Raw genomic sequence first — 16,765 nt, 5'->3', positions numbered from 1 at the left:
CATTGTATACGTATGTTATAGCATTTCTTTTTTTCTGACTTTTAAGTTTTCAGAATGTTGGAGGGCTATTCTTTTTGTGTTACTCTTTTTTTAATTTTATTGTTAAAAAGAAGAGATGTTTCAGTTAATGAAGCTAAGTTGACTTTTCATACGTTTTATTTGCTATTTGTACAATTAAAAAAAGGTTTGTTATAATTTATTTTTCATTTTAATTTATTATACTTACATTTCATTGTCTTTGTTGCAATATGGTTTTGCAATCATTTGGTGGCTTATCCTTCTTTTATGTTTATTCAGTGTTATCTTTTGGTAGTCTTGGTATCTGGTTCTTCCAGGGCCTAAAGAAATATGATCACATTACACCATCCTGATAGGACTCCATTGGCTCCCCTTGCCAGTCCGCACCATCTTCAAAACCAGCTGCATCATTTCTGAAGTCACCATAGCCAACCCCCCCACTTATCTTGAAGACAAGATTGCTATTTCTGGTAGTTCTCAGCACACCATGGCACGGACACCATAAAACTGCTGACTAAGGAGTGTGTAAAGGAAAAAACAATACAGCAATCCTTTTTCATGTAAGCATCCACGATCTGGAACAACATCCCTACATCCATCAGAAGCACCTAAAAACTCTTCCAATTTGGTAAAGAGCTGAATACTTTTAAATAAGTATTAGATTTTGTCGCCTAAAATAAAATATTGAAATTATTTGGGGATTTTAAATTATGTTTTAAATTAGAACTTTCTTTGTAATTATAGAGGCTTTATATTTTGTTACACTGTTTCTGTTTGTAGCTTCAGTCAGCCAGAATGACGCATTCCAGCAGCGGTGGCTTCATCTTGGTCAGTTAGTTCTTTTTTTATAATTGGGAAAGTTTTCCTATTTGCTGTTTTTAAGTTTAATTTCATTGGCTGCGGGGTTAGTATTTAGTTTTTGATTTTAAGCTTATATTTTAAATGCTACTGATACATTTTTTAGTTTGTATTCGTATATGAGTAATCACAATTGGGTAAATAGGTTTTTAATAAATGTATTAAAATATATATTTTCTTATTGAATTATTTTTGTTTTATGGTTTGGGTTATCATTCCTTTGTGTTATTGTGTTGACAATATAAAATTAAATGGTGCATTAGCTAGGGAGGATGTGAGTCTTCCCCAAGTACTAAGTCCCAAAATCTAGTAAGATCAAACACAGTTCAAGAATTAAAACCTGGGCTCAGCCACTTTTAGATACCTCAAAGAGTAGGCCGGCTTATCTTAGGAAAATATGTCAAGTCTTTAACAATATTAAAACAGTCAAAAATTGAAAACAAAATTCATTACAAATCCCACAACCAATTTCTAAAAAGTTGGAAAAAATTAAAGAGACAAACTACGTTAGAATGACAAAAGTCTACAAAGGGAAAACAGATATATGAATTATTAAAGTTTTAAGGCAAAACGCACCAAGAAGAAATAAAGTGCCAACATGAAATCACTGTTCATGGTTGACCTCGACTTAGACACAATTGCAGGATGACTGCGATGGAGCGCAGGTTGATACACCAATTGAGTCATCCCGGTCCAAGTTATTACATTCTGCCAAAGTCTTTTTTATGGAAGTCAAAATCCTCCAGTGGCGCAGGGTTGAAGCCCCATCCAATATGGATAGCCACTGGGCAAGGTTCCACTGAAGACACTCTTTCTGTCTCAACCTAAAGAATTTAATGCACAATACCCCAGTGCTCAGACACTTTTGATGTCTTCGGTTGGCACAGAGAATAAAGCTTGAACTTCTCTCTACCATTTTCAAAACACGTCAGATACAGCCAGGGTACTTAAAGCTCTATCTCCAAACTATACACACAACCAAAATCTGAGGTCTTATTAATCAAACCTGACCACTCAGGTCCCATTCATCCATAAGACACAGTCTTTCAGCTATAGTATGACATGTACGTAGACCTGACAAACCCACAACTGAAAACAACACGTGTAGCGAATGTGGATTGACTGGCAGGATATTTATCATTTGCTCATTGACTAGGCTGTTGCAGATCCCACTAACTTACCCTTCTTTTGGTTGTCTCAAGGTTCTTTCTTCCTGCTCACATTGGCTGATCCTTCCACAAGTTACATCAACGGTAGAAGGGAGCAGGAACTAAATTGAACGCAGGGTTGAAGCCCCATCGAATATGGATAGCCACTGGACAAGGATCCACTGAAGCCACTCTTTCTCTCACCTAAAGAATTTAACTCAAAATATACCCCAGTGCTCAGAATCTTTTGATGTCTCTGGTTGGCACAGAGAATAAAGTTTAACTTCTCTGTACCCATTTCAAAACACGTCCGATACAGCCAGAGTACTTTAATGCTCTATCTCCAAACTATACACACAACCAAAATCTGAAGTCTTATTAATCAAACTTGACCACTCAGGTCCCATTCATCCATTAGACACAGTCTTTCAGCAATAGTATGACATGAACGCAGACCTGACAAACCCACAACTGAAAACAACACATGCCGTGAATTTGGATTGGCTGGCAGGATATTTATCATTCGCTCATTGACTAGGATTTTTCAGATCCCACTAACTTACCCTTCTTTTGGTCGTCTCAAGGTTCTTTCTTCGTGTTCACATTGGCTGATCCTCTCACAAGTTACATCAATTGTAGAAGGGAGAGGAAACTAAATTATACTGAGAATGTGTAACTGCCATTACTGTCAGTACCTGTTCTGAGTGCTGCCTAATCATCAACATGCATGCCCTTTCAGTCCGGGGTTTGTTCCACACCCCCTGCCTGGTGCAGGTGGAACCATACTGACCAATTACCCTTTTACGCCTTGCCTCTTCTCTATCCCTTTCCTTCATCCATCCATCTGGAGCGTCTTCTTTAAGTGTAGAAGATCTTCTATTTGTCTAAGTTTAGGCAGGAGTTTGTTCCATGAACGAGTAGCTGCAGAGCTAAATGCTTTTTCTCCAAACCTGGTTGTGCTAAATTTAGGTGTATTAACCAGATGGGCTGCAGAGGATCGGAAGCTTCTGGTCGGGGTATAACAGATGAATTTTCTCTGCAGTGGCAGAGGCCCAAGTCCAAGTAGGGCCTTTAACACGATATACAGAGTGATTTAAACTGTATCCTCTGTAGTATTGGGAGCCAGTGGCGCTCTTTGAGGGACAGACAGGCAGAGGATCTGCGTGGTCTCTTTAGGGCTAGCTTCGCAGCTATTGTCTGAATTCTTTGAAGTTTTTTGATCAGGGAATTTGGGGGCGCCCAGTATCAGAGCATTACAATACTCCAGCAGACTCAGGATGACACTTCTCACCACAAGTGCCCTAGCTGTCATTGGTAGCATTTGGAGTATTTTCCGCAGTGCTCTGACCAGGAAGAAAAATGTTCCCACCATTTTGTTTACTTGGGTATCTAGACTCAACTTGTCATCAAAAACCACCCCCAGATTGCGCACTGCCTCAGAGGATGCTGGCGCCTTATCTGTAGGGATGGGCCAGAAGTTAGCCGGGAGCCACAAAAGGACTTTCTTTGCCGTACAATACAGGATTTCTGTTTTTTCTCCGTTGAACTGCAACAAATTGTCTCTAAGCCATCTAGCAGTTTTTTGCATACAGTCATGAAAACTGTTGAGGGGTATTGACTGATTTCCTTCATGTGACAAAATGAGTTGCGCATCATCCGCATCTTGATTTAGATGATTTAATAACTGGAATCAACAGGCTTATATATATATAGAATAGAATTGGACTGATTGACGATCCTTGGGGGACACCATGATGAGTGGTACCATACTTAGATAGAAAGGGAGGTAAGGCCACTGCTTGCTGTCTATTCGATAGGTATTACTGGAACCATTTCAGTGCCATGCCCTCTATCCCATTTTCCATGAGCCACCTCAGAAGGATCTTATGAATGACCATATCGAATGCGGAAGACATATCTAATAGCATCAATATAGCCGATTTACCCCTGTCTGCTTACATTCTAAGCTCGCCCAGGACTGTTACTAATGCAGTTTCAGTTCCATGACCTAGGCTAAAGCCAAATTGTACATCTTCTAGCCTGTGATTAGTTTCTAGGAATTGTGGGAGTGTTTTACTGACCAAGCGCTCTAGAATTTTCACAGGGTATGGTAGAAGAGAGATGGGTCTATAATTATTTGGGCACAGGGGATCAAGCATGGCTTTTTTAACAGAGGGGCCACAATTGCCTAACTTTAACATGCAGTAATTACCCACTGCTCAGGGACTGGCAGCAGATCCGACGGAGCTGTGAAAATAGTTCATCACTGAGTTCCTTCTACACCCCGTGAGGGAGAGGATTTAAATTGGTCAATCAGGAATTAGCCAAAATCTACAGATTTTTCGGGGTCAGGACAAATACACTGACCACTGGACAGCAGTGCCCCACTGTGCAGTCTAAAATCCAGCAACAAAATTCCGCAAAAAATAGAGTGGCCATGCAAAAGGGGCTTTTTCTCACAATGATCATTTGTAAATGTTATGTTACGTTGGGAAGTGCGGTGTGGTGGCGCGTCTCCTTGGGGTTGGTGGACCGGCGCTGCAGTTTTTGCAGTCGGGTGGAGCGACTATGCTGCTATCGTCTGGGGATGTGATTGTCCAAACATTGTTCCTGAAAGAATCCTCTTGTTTCACATTTTTTCCATGACCTGCTGGTATTGTAGATAAAATAGTGTCAATTGCTATTGCATTGGCCGTTTGGACAATACGGTTACAGCAACTAAAAAAGTAGTACACTCTCATGATGCTCAATTGTCAGCCATGCAAGCAAAGATAGAAGATTTGGAAAACCGGCAGCACCGGAGTAATCAAAGGTCCTTTGGGGTCCCGGAAGGCAAGGAGGGCCCTAATCCATGCACTTATGTTGTCCAGCTTCTTCAAAAAGCTTTCCCGTAATTGTCGGACTGGGACTGGGATTGGCAAATTCAGAGAGCTCATAGGTTGCCTATAACCCTGCAAAGACGTAACTCCCAATATCCCAGACATTTTCTGATTTTTTTGGGTAATTTTTGTTAAGACAGGTGGTCTCCTTAAAAGCTAAGACCAGTTCTCCAGTAGTAGTAGATTCTTTGCCCATCTTCATTAGGTCAGACTTAAGTCGAGCCACTATGGACAAGCGATGGAAGATGAGACAGCTTATTGATCCTATAAAGGCAAAGGGAGCCCAGGTGTTCCTACAAGAGCCGACTCGGCTGAAAGTGGTTCAGTGGTGAGTGGGGGGTGGTTTGTCCTCGATGTGCTGTGAGTTGACAGCTACCATTTTCAGCGGCAGCTTTTTAAGGAGGATGATTCCTTCTTTAAGATACAGGGGGGCTCGGGTGGGGCTGCTAGGGCACAGGGGTAGGTGGTAGGAGGGTTGTGAGTGTTGCAAAAATAGTCAGTGAGGGTACATTTAAATGGAGCAATAGAAGGGGGTAGGGTAAAGGTAGAAAATACGAGTTTAGAATAGATAAAGGGTTCATGCTAAATAGTTGTTACAGGTAGAATGAATGTCCAAGGCTATAGCACTGATTCAGTGTTTGGCCTGGAACGTATAAGGCCTTAATGGACTAGCAAAATTACAACTAGTACGGTAAGGGCTTAGAGCATACAAACCTCATATTGTACTCCTTACAGAGACACACATTGCATATAAGGATAAAGGTTTGCTCAAGCAGCTGGGGTACCATATAGTAATCTGCACTTCACAGAATGTGTCCATATGGGTACTGCTATTTTGGTAAGTAAGGCACTGGATTGTAGAATTCTTAAGACTTTAGCAGACAAAAGAGGACGGTGGGCTTTGGCCCAATTGGAGATTAAAGGTTTAAAATATGTTTTTTGTGCATTACAGGGTCCTAACATGGATGGCCCCACTACGTTTGATTTTATATGCTTGGAGCTACTAGACTGGCACGGAAACATGTAATTAAGGGTGACTTTAATTGTGCAGTCAAATATACTATTGACTCCACTAGCCAAGGTTCCACTTCCAGAATGGCAAAGGTGAGAGCTTCAATCCTGGAATTAGGAAGGCTGCATGGCTTAAAGAATGCACTGCGTCCCTTATTCCCAGCTATTCTGGGATATACATATTACTCGGCCCCACACCGACAGTATTCCAATATTTACATGGCATGGGTCTCAGATAACATACTAACTACTTCTCATATGAAAGTCTGCCCTCGGATTACATCTGACCACAATCCTATTCTGTTATCTTTTCAGGCTAACACAGGGTCTAGATCTCCCCAGTCTTTCTCGTTCCTGGGCTATGCTGATTCTGAATATTTGTCACTTATTCATAGGGAACTAGTTCATTTTCTGGAACATAATGTGGGATCATCCTCTCCCTGTGTGGTGTGGGATGCAATGAAGGCATATATCAGGGGAGTTACCCAGCAATATGTCTGGCCGCAAAACAAGGAACGAGAAACGCCAAGTAAAGTGGCCTTCCAAAAGTTAATAGTCAGTGGACATCGTCATGCTGACGCGGTCCACCGAGGTGCGGAAGATCAGGAATTACTGCTTGCCTCTCTGATAGATCAAAGAGCAGCAATGAATAGGTTTTTAAAGGAGAAAGTAGCTGTGAGTTATAATATGAATATGGAGATCGAATTGGGAAGGTACTCTCTTATCAAGTAGCTGACATCTGTGCAAAAACAATGGTTAAAGCTATCAAAGGGGAGGATAATATATCATATAAGCAGCCTCAAGCCATTGCTGATCAATTCTCTATTTTTTATCAGAAATTATACTCCAAAGAGGCAGAGTTGGATCTGACATGTTTGCAGAATTATTTAGAGGAGAACAATCTACCGTCTTTGCGGGAAGAAAATCTGATTTTATTAGAACAGGAAATTACGAAAGATAAGATTGAGGGAGGAATTGTGGAGCTGCTACAGGGGAAGGGAGATGGGGAAGATTCTATCCGAGCTGAGTTCTATAAGGTCTACAAGAGCTTGGTGGCTCTTTTGCTGTGGGAGGTAATACGGCTGATAGGAGCTAGTGGACGGACACCTGACTCTTTGAATATTACTAACATTTTCTTTATTTTTTTAAAGATATGGTCCTGGAGGAGCGTAGCTCCTATTGGCCGATATCATAAATAAATTCAGATGCTAAGGTATTTGCTAAGATTCTGGCCACCCGGTTAGATCCTGGCTTGGTTTCCACACAGCAGCATGGATTTATACAGGGGAGAGACACCACTGCACATGTTAACACTGCGGTGGCAGCTTTTGATGCTGCAGAGAAGCTATCAATAAATCTGTCTATGGTGTGCTTGGATGCAGAAAAAGCTTTTGACCGGGTGGCCTGGATTATTTATGGGCAACGCTTACATCATATGGGGTACGGGGAAAATACTGTGTGTGGGCACAGGCTCTTTATTGTAAGCCTCAGGCTTAACTGCTTTACAGAAATGTGCAAACGGCTTTAATTCCAATTCGATGTGGTACCAGACAGGGCTGCCCTCTCTCTCCCCTCCTTTTCGCCCTAAATATTGAGCCATTCATTAAGGCACTACAGGCTAATGCTCAGATATTCCCCTTGATTATAGGGAAACAGCAGTTCAAAGTCATTGCCTATGCAGATGATATAGCTATTTTTACTACCAATCCAGAACTTGCAATACAAAGTATCGAAATGGAAGCTAAGAAGTTTTCAGTTGGAACAACCTATTATAGGGGTTTGCCAGACTGCTACGTATCTAGGGGTTCTTATTTCCCCTAAGATTGAATATATACACACATTAAATTACGATACTTTATTGGCAACTATTTCTAGAAATTTAAATGTTGGCACAAACTTCCAATCAGTATCCTGGGGAGGTGCAATATTATAAATATGAAGGTGCTACCCAAATATTTGTATCTATTCCGCTCAATCCTACTGCGTATCCCAAATTATTTTTTTAATAAGTTAGACAGGGTTTTGAGTAATTTTATTTGGGAGTACAAGAAATCAAGATGGGCAATAGGAACGTCCTTACAATGAAGGCGGCTTAAAACTCCCCGATTTTAAAATGTGTTTTTGGGCAGCGTTTGTGGCGCGATTACATAGCCTCTTGAGCTCAGATAAACTGGCCTTTGGCACTAGCTTATTCTTGGTTCAGATAGCTAAATGTTTTTATACAAACTCAACGACCCTAACTACTTTAAACGGGTACGATTCAAGACCATTAGGTACTGTGTGCACATTTGGCAGGGCATTATGGCGAGGTGGTCTATTTCTCTGATATATGATAAACTCCCCCTCTGGAGTAACCCAATGCTGTCCGAGATATTTCTAGTTCCTGTGTGTCGGAAATGGGCAAAGTTTGGAATTTATAATTCGGTTCTGCTTTACGATTCTAACATATTTTGATCATTTAAAAACTTGCAAATGACATTTGCTATCCCTCAACAGATGTTATTTAAATACCTCCAGCTTAGGGAATACTTCACTAGACATCTCTTACTGCAAAATGTTTCTGGTTCACCGATATGGGATTGTTTGCATGTACAGAATCGTAGAGCAGCAATTAGCACGATGTATCAATGTTTATGTCAGGTTAAGAAAGAGTGGATGGCTGTGAGAAGCTAGCAGCGAGATGGAGTGTGACTCTGGTATCAAACATCACTCTTGAAGAGGTTAGGATGGCATTTGATGTTATTGCGCTATCAGTATACTCTGCACGTCTAAGAATTCAGCAGTTCCATATGTGCTTTATACTATACACTGGAGAGGATTGTTAGATGGGCTTGTGGCGAGGGCTCTCAAGTGGGAACATCTAGAGGGATACATAGTGAATGCCCTAAATGTGGGATACTTGCAGCTGACTTAGTGCATATGTTCGTTACCTGGCCTGAACTAGTAAAATTCTGGCAGAAGATATCATTCGATATTAAGCTCTGACTAGGGGGCAAATACACTTTCTCGACCACTGAGAAGGTGCTGGGCTATAAAGAGGACAGTCACGGCTATAGATCCATCACTGCATTAATGCTAACAGCAGCCTGACTTGCAATAGCTAGAGCATGATATTCCCCCAAGTCTCCTTCAGTTGCAGAGTGGTGGGCCATTGTCAGAGAAACATGGGAAATAGAGAAGGCTCTAGCTAGATCTAGGGGAATTAGAGCCCTGCAAATGTTTGACTCTATTTGGGGTTGCTTGGAGGACACATAGGGGCTCATTAGGATGACAGGCGGACTTTGCCCACCCGCCATCCTGTCGGAATTCGGGCCCGCCCGCCCCGTGGGGGGTATTAGGATGTGCCTGCCACAGTGGCGGGCACATCCTGCATTTATAGCATTGTGGCGGGCGGTGCTCTCTGCACCGCCCGCCACAATACTATAAATGCATTAATGCATTTGCATAAACAAAGCGGCAGGCACCGCGCAGTGACTGCTGCTTTGTTTATGCAAATGAAGGGGGGTACCACAGGTACCCCCGTGTGCAGCCCCCACCTCTCCCTCACTCTGGGGGCCCGCAAGGGGCCCCCAGAGTGAAGACCGCATGCCTTTCTGTGGCGCCGAGGCATCGGATTTGGCCCATCATAATATGGCTGGCGGTGCCTAATAGACACCGCCACCATAATAATCCTTTTCCGCCCGGCCGCAAGGCGACCGGGGCGGAAAAGCGGCGGACGGTTTTTCTGTCCGCCGTGGTCCCCCCGCCATTCTAATATGGCGGGGGGAATTCAGGAGAGGATGTTTGGCGGATTGCCCCCGCCAGGCCGGCGGGGGCTATCCGAGGCACAATTGGGATTCTGTATTTTTGTATTTTTTTTTTTTTTAAATCTGCTCACTGAAGCTATGTTTGTCTTGTACAGTATTGGCCATTTTGCAATCAAGCTTAGTATGAACCCGAACTCAGAGATACATGTTGTTATCCTTAATTCCTGCTCCCATTTTCCGCTATTGTGAGTGGTTATTGTGAATCGGAATACGTTGTTGTACCTTTTTATTGCCAAATAAAAAGATTTAAAATTCATGTTGTTATCCTTAATTCCTGCTCCCATTTTCTGCTATTGTGAATCGGAATACGTTGCTGTACCTTTTTATTGACAAACCAAAAGATTATAAATTAAAATAAATTAAAAAAATTATATTTCAAGATGCCACTTATGTGGGACACCTTGAACATGTGAGAGAAATACAAGCTTTGATGAGTTCTCTATTAAGCACATCATACTTGAATTAGCACTAAGTTGATTTGTGTTAAGTAAGTTTGAGTTTGAGTTTGAGTTTGAGTAGGGATTTGTAGAGCGCATAGCTACCCTCGGGCATCCCAGCGCTAACACGACCCAGTATTCCAGAGGGGAGGGGGGGCGGTAAGGAAGACGGGGTTTAAGGGAAGAGCCAGGTTTTTAATTGTTTCCGGAATGACAGGAGGTTGTGTTCTCTCCTCATGGCTACTGGGAGGGTGTTCCATAGTTTTGGTGCGTTGTAGGCAAACAAGCGGCCGCCGGATCTTGACTTTTTTATTCTTGGGATGCTGGCAAGAGCAAGTGAGTCAGATCTTAGGTTTTTGGTGGACTGGTGGGGTTTCATCAGGGATCTGAGGATTGGGGGGCCTTTGTTGTGCATTATCTTGTGGGAGATGCACAGCGCTTTGAAGGTAATTCGCTCCTTCACTGGAAGCCAATGCAGGCTTTTGAGAGCTGGTTTCGCCGAGGATCTTGCTTTGGTTCCTGTTAGGGTTCTATCTGCCGCGTTCTGAGCCACCTGAAGTCTCTGAACGACTGATGCAGGGGCTCCCAGGTACAAGATGTTACCATAGTCTAACCTGGAGTTAACCAGCCCCTGCATCAGTAGCTTCCTGGACTGGAAGGGGATCAGGTGGAGGATCTTTCGGGACATGCAGATAAGGCCAAAGCAGGTCCCTGAGGTTTTTCTGGCCTGGGTTTTAAAATTAAGGTCCAGGTCGAGCCATATGCCTAGACTTTTGACCTCGGTTTTTGGGGTTGGGTGAGTTCCCATACAGGGTGGCCAGGAGAGGTTTGTTGGGAGTTTGTTTGGATTACCTAGGAGAAGGATCTCCGATTTGTCTCCATTTAGTTTAAGTCGAGAGTCAGACATCCATTGGGAGACTCTTTCTAGACACCTGGAAAGATTTTCTAGGCTGGTGTTTGATTGGTTGATTGAAACCACCAGCTGTGTGTCGTCAGCGTACATTACTGTTTTGACGCCGAAGGGGGTGATAATGTCCTCAAGGGGGGACATATAAACGTTAAGGCTCATTCTGTATGGATATAACAGTATGATAAAGACGCTGGGCGTTAGAGAATATGGAATCTGAATTATTCTCCTGTCTGAATAATAACCTACTGTATTTTCTTCACTTTGATGCTAGATGTTTGGTCCTAGAGACAAGGTCTGATTCGGACAGCATGATCAATCTGTAGAGTAAGGCTTATTATCTAGACATTTTGACAGAGTGAGTAAGATGTTGGGTGATATTTTACCATGATGCCCGGGGTCAAGACTTGGAGACTAGGTCTGAGATTGGGAGTTGTTTCCATGGGCCTGATTCACAGAACTAATTTAAGAAGACACAATCCTAAACTTACTACTTTTGGTATTCACAGAAGTTAGGATTTTGTCTTACGTTTGTCTTAAGACAAACTTAAGAAAGACTTAAGACATACTTAAGTTAGGATGTTGTCTTAAGTCTGTCTTAAGTCTGTCTTAAGTTTGTCTTAATATAAACTTAAGACAAAACCCTAACTTCTGTGAATACCAAAAGTAGTACGTTTAGGATTTTGTCTTAAATTAGTTCTGTGAATCGGCCCCATTGTCTTTAGTCATACATACAAGGCACCACATATTTCAAACAAAGAAAGAGCTACTGGGAGTCCACAAACATATTGCTTCAGGCTGCCACAATTAGGCTTTGGGACATTATGAGAGTGAGCATATAAGAAGGACCACAGTAAATAATATTGGAGCTCGCAAAGATATTGCACCAGGTTGGCTTACTGGCATAATTGGGGAGAGCATCCCATTAGGTTGCATGTTTAAAATATCACTCTTTGGGTTGTCAATAGAAATTTACATGATATAGAACACAGAGTACTTCCATTAAGTAATCCAAATTTGTATTCAATATGAATTACTGATTGTAGATAAGTTAAATTAGACTTAGTTCTTTCCTTTACTTTAGAAACTTTACTGTGATATAAGGGACCATGTGAGTAGGATCTCTATCTACTTAAAAGAAGAAATAAAGTGCTTGGCATGGAAACCTAATCCTACAACTGGGTTAGAATACGTTTGTTTAGACTGAGAGAAAAAGTATATTGTTAATTAGCTCTATGTAGGTGGGCACTCAAACCAAATTAACAAAATATTTTTTTAATGTATTTCAAAGCAATTATGTGTGTTTTTCTAAGTTAATGCACTTTATACAATATGAATATCATACTACCATGTCAACAAAGACCTAAACTCTAAGAACACTGATAGGTATTGAATTTAGAATTGAAATGTGGTGCAACAGGAGAAATTTCATCTGATATGAATGATGTTTGTAACATAAATATTTCTTTACGTTTTTGAAGATATCCTGCAATAAAGGCGATACGAGTATTAAAAACTAAGATTCCTTTAATAGATATGCAACATAAGATTGAAAAGTGTTCATAATCTTTATATTGATGTACGTTCATCTAGATGAAGGATTGTCGGTATGGCTTGCAATTAGATCAATCCCAGATATTGAATGTGTGGATTGACGGAAATCAGATTCCCTGCTTCTGTCACATAAAGACACTTGAAGTTGTGCTTTGGATAGGAGTAATCATTTGATAATTGTAATTATTATATAATATCATGATCTCTGTTCCATGCTTTGTATAGAAATTTTGAGGATAATATGTTTGAATCAAAATAAGTGCTTTTAAGCATGAAAACAATTGTTATTATTTTTTTGTTTGTCATGTTTACAACAGCCCTGAAGAGGTTCTTGTTAATATGAATAAAATGCATTGGCTGGTGAACATTTATTGGAAATATGACTACCCAAAGGCATTTTGTTGAACTATGAAAGAAAGTACACAGAAACCTCAATTTTGACTGCTAAGGAATTTCTTTCACTTTGATGTTTGGACACATAATATTATACGCTGTGTGTATGGACACAAAGAGTATATATAATATTGATAATAACAAGTGTACATTCCACCATTCATGCAAATACCTATTTGTACAATGATAAAAGTAATTTACAGCCATTGGTAGTGGGGTGTGTAGTTACTCATCCACATGGGTGCAGCATCTTCAAGGATTGATTTTGGAAAACAATGTGAGTGTGCCATATCTTATTTGCTTTACCTACTGGTGTGAATCATTTGGTGTCTAGCGTTCTTACATATAATTCATATAATTAAATATTCATAGTTTAAACAATAATGTATGAAGATTAGATACCATAAGTCGAAAACAGAGACACTTTACATGTTCACTGTGTCTGGATTGTACTGTCTATTATCTGTGCATTAAATCAGTAAAATTTCAAAATATATCTGTGAACTTAGACACCTCGAGGGGAAATAAGAGGAGCTCGGCTCTGCGCTGAGCAAGTTCCGCTCTTCATGACATGGCCCTTGGTAGGAGCATAGTGTGTGTGCATCCCCGGAACTCCTGGTCTCGCTGACAAATATGCGCTTTTGCCCGGCAGCATAAGAGTAACAATATGGGCACGTTTCATCAGGAATCGGAACCTCACGAGATGGGAATAAACATTTGGAGGTCAGACTATTACAAAGTGTGAAGATGTAAAAGGTACTTAAGCAGCCATTTTAAGATTATGCTCTCTGCCCATTCCTGAGAAAAACATTTAAAAGGCCTAATTAAGTTTTAAAAAAATGCCTAAGAAGGATTGCTTTCTTTGTACAATGCATACACTAGACTCTTGTTCATTGAGATGGAAACACTCTGTAGTAATGTACTTTGTCATGCTTATAGGCTGTTCTTTATGTCAGTGGCATTTTCTGTTGGAATGGAGCCTGGTGCTAAGGTTATGGAATGTCAATAAACAAGCTCATAGTTGGAGCTGAGCTGCACTGAGCCTGGTGGAGTCCCTGCTGTTGTAGGCTCCCCAACCATGTAGCTATAAATAAACCTACTTAACTTCACCCTGCTTGCGGCGTCATCTCTACACAATTTTGGCGACAATCCTAGGTACATGGTGATACCCTGCGTGCACTACTATTTCTACATCCTTCCCCTGAGACAAGGGAACACCTCTACATCCAGCTTTGGGCCAACGTTGGACATTAACCATAAGGTATGGTGCATGTCTTTGTTATATTCAGCATCAGCCAAGGAGCGCTTCCAAATTGCGTTTTTTTCCAAGTTCTTATCGCTGTTCATTGAAACTGCTCAACGGCCATCTCGCACTATCTTACCAGCATTAATCAACTCATGCGAAGGCCCACGATTGCTCTTTGACATCCCTTTAACACGAGCGTCGTGCCTACATCCTCATTCCATGCACCACGCATTGTGCATCTCGCACTGAGACCTCTGATCATTCCCTGATGTTGCCCTGTGACATTACTTCAGCGAGGGCAGATCGCTAATCCCTCATTTGATCGGCGCGCTTCACGCAATGTCTTGATGTTACAGCAGCCATTTTAAAAGTTTGGGATAACCTGCACCGCATTTCTTCTCCTCCAAGTTATTCAATGACAACACGCATGTCTGTAAACTGGTGCATGCAATAAATTCTTTTCCAGTATCAGCTAACTAGTCAACAATTTTGCATAACCTCCACTGCATCTACAAGCTGTTCCACGACGATACACACGTCCACATTTGGCTACATTAACAGGTGCACATTTTTTATTAAATCTTGTCAGCTCTCACTAGCACCAGGACACCGTTTCGGTAACAGTGCGCTTAACAAATGTGGAAAATAAATAAATAAATAAATAAATCAACCTGGGAAGTTACGATATCAAAATCTGAGGTCTTTTTTTTTCTTCCTAAACTTTACTAGTCTTGTGTTTCTTGATGACTCACACCCCTTATATGCTCACTTTATATTTTCAGCGTCACACCTTGACAGTGTACTTTGTGTATTTGTGTGTCACACGTTGATGCACACACCTACGTTCAACACCCTATTTCTCTTTCCTCTTCAATGTTGTTTATGGCTACACATTAACCTTTTTAGATTCAAGCTACAGTTATAATGTGCACCATGCAAGCTGTGAACCCCCCACCAGCAACTTTAGACACTTCATGCAAACCATCGGTTGAAACATATTTATTGGCAATAGGGGCATCCAGATTTAGTGCAGACAGAAAAAAATGTCTGTTTCCTCATTCACTTGGGTTTCAAGGTAGATCCATATTTAAGAATTTCACAATTTGATCCCTGAAGACGGTGATGGTATAGATGAATATCGTGAAACAGTGCTCAAACTCAAGAAAAGGTTTGATAAAGAGCCAAGTCTCATGGTACTCAGATGCAAATTCTTCAAAAGAAAACAGAATGAAGAAGAAGATGTGGACTCATACATATCAGTATTACGGAGGCTGGCTGCTGTCTGCAAATTTGAACATTTCACTGATCAACTTATAAGAGACCAATTTGTCTGCCAATGTAATGACAAACAGATAAGACAAAAATTGTTGAGTTCGGGAGATCCGTCCTTAGACAAAACTGTAAAGATTGCTAAGAGCTTAGAAATTTCTATGTTCTCCTTGAAGGAGTTAGATGACAAGAGCACTAAGTTTGTTAATGTTGTAAGTACAGGGAAATCACCTGTCAAGGAATATCAGCTCAAATGTTGTTACCAAATTTGTAAAATATGACGGTCAATCTGTAAGTACTTGAAACTTGTGTCTTAGGTGCGGGAATGCCTCTCACTTCGAAAATAACAGATGTCCTGTTATTAACGTTACTTGCAATTACTGCAAAAAGGTGGGGCACTCTGCCAAAATTTGTTTTAAAAAAAGGGATACAAAAAGCCTGAGTGTGTGCGATAGAATCTGATGGTGAGAGTGATTCTGAAGTCATCTCTGTTGTTTGGGAGGAACATAAATGTGCTGTAAGTGAGGAAATTGCTGGTGTTGGTCTTATAAAATAATCGTTTCAACATGATCCATCGACCTACGTTGCCACCCCTGTAGACATTGTTGTTGGGGACAAGGTGCTTAAGTTGCTTGTTGACTCTGGTACCCGTATTACCATGATAACAAAGAAATTATTTGAAACATCTTGGGGGCGCTCTGTACAATTGTCCCCTCCTGATCATTCTCCGTGTCATATGAGTGACGCCAGATAGATTTGTTTAGGTCTTGCAAAGAAGATATGATGTTTAAAGGAAGGTGAATTAATTGGAAAATCTATGTAGAAGTTAAAGGTTTGAACATACTTGGTTGGTTTTACCAAGGACTGTTTGCAATAATTTTGAGACCTGGTGCACTGGAACAAGTACTGGTGGTGGGGAGCAGAGATAATGCAGAACAAGTGTGGAAAGCCAAGTTTCCATTGATGTTCGGTGACACCCTCGGGAGGATTAAAGGTTTCAAACACAAAATTGTGGTTAAAGATGGTGCCACACCTTTCAAACACAAACTCTGTGATGTGCCATATAGTGGAAGGACTGACTTAGAAAAGGAACTCAAGGATTTGAGTGCAAAAGGAATTCTCTAGCCTACTGAATCCTCGTTGTAACTTTCTCCATTGATTGTAGCCCTCAGAGTTTGTGTTGATTTGAGACCTTTAAACAAAGAGATATGGGTAGATTCACATCCTTTCCCCAAGATC

Source organism: Lissotriton vulgaris, chromosome 8 (assembly GCF_964263255.1).
Source record: "Lissotriton vulgaris chromosome 8, aLisVul1.2, whole genome shotgun sequence".
NCBI lineage: Eukaryota > Metazoa > Chordata > Amphibia > Caudata > Salamandridae > Lissotriton > Lissotriton vulgaris.
This window is presented reverse-complemented; position numbering follows the sequence as displayed.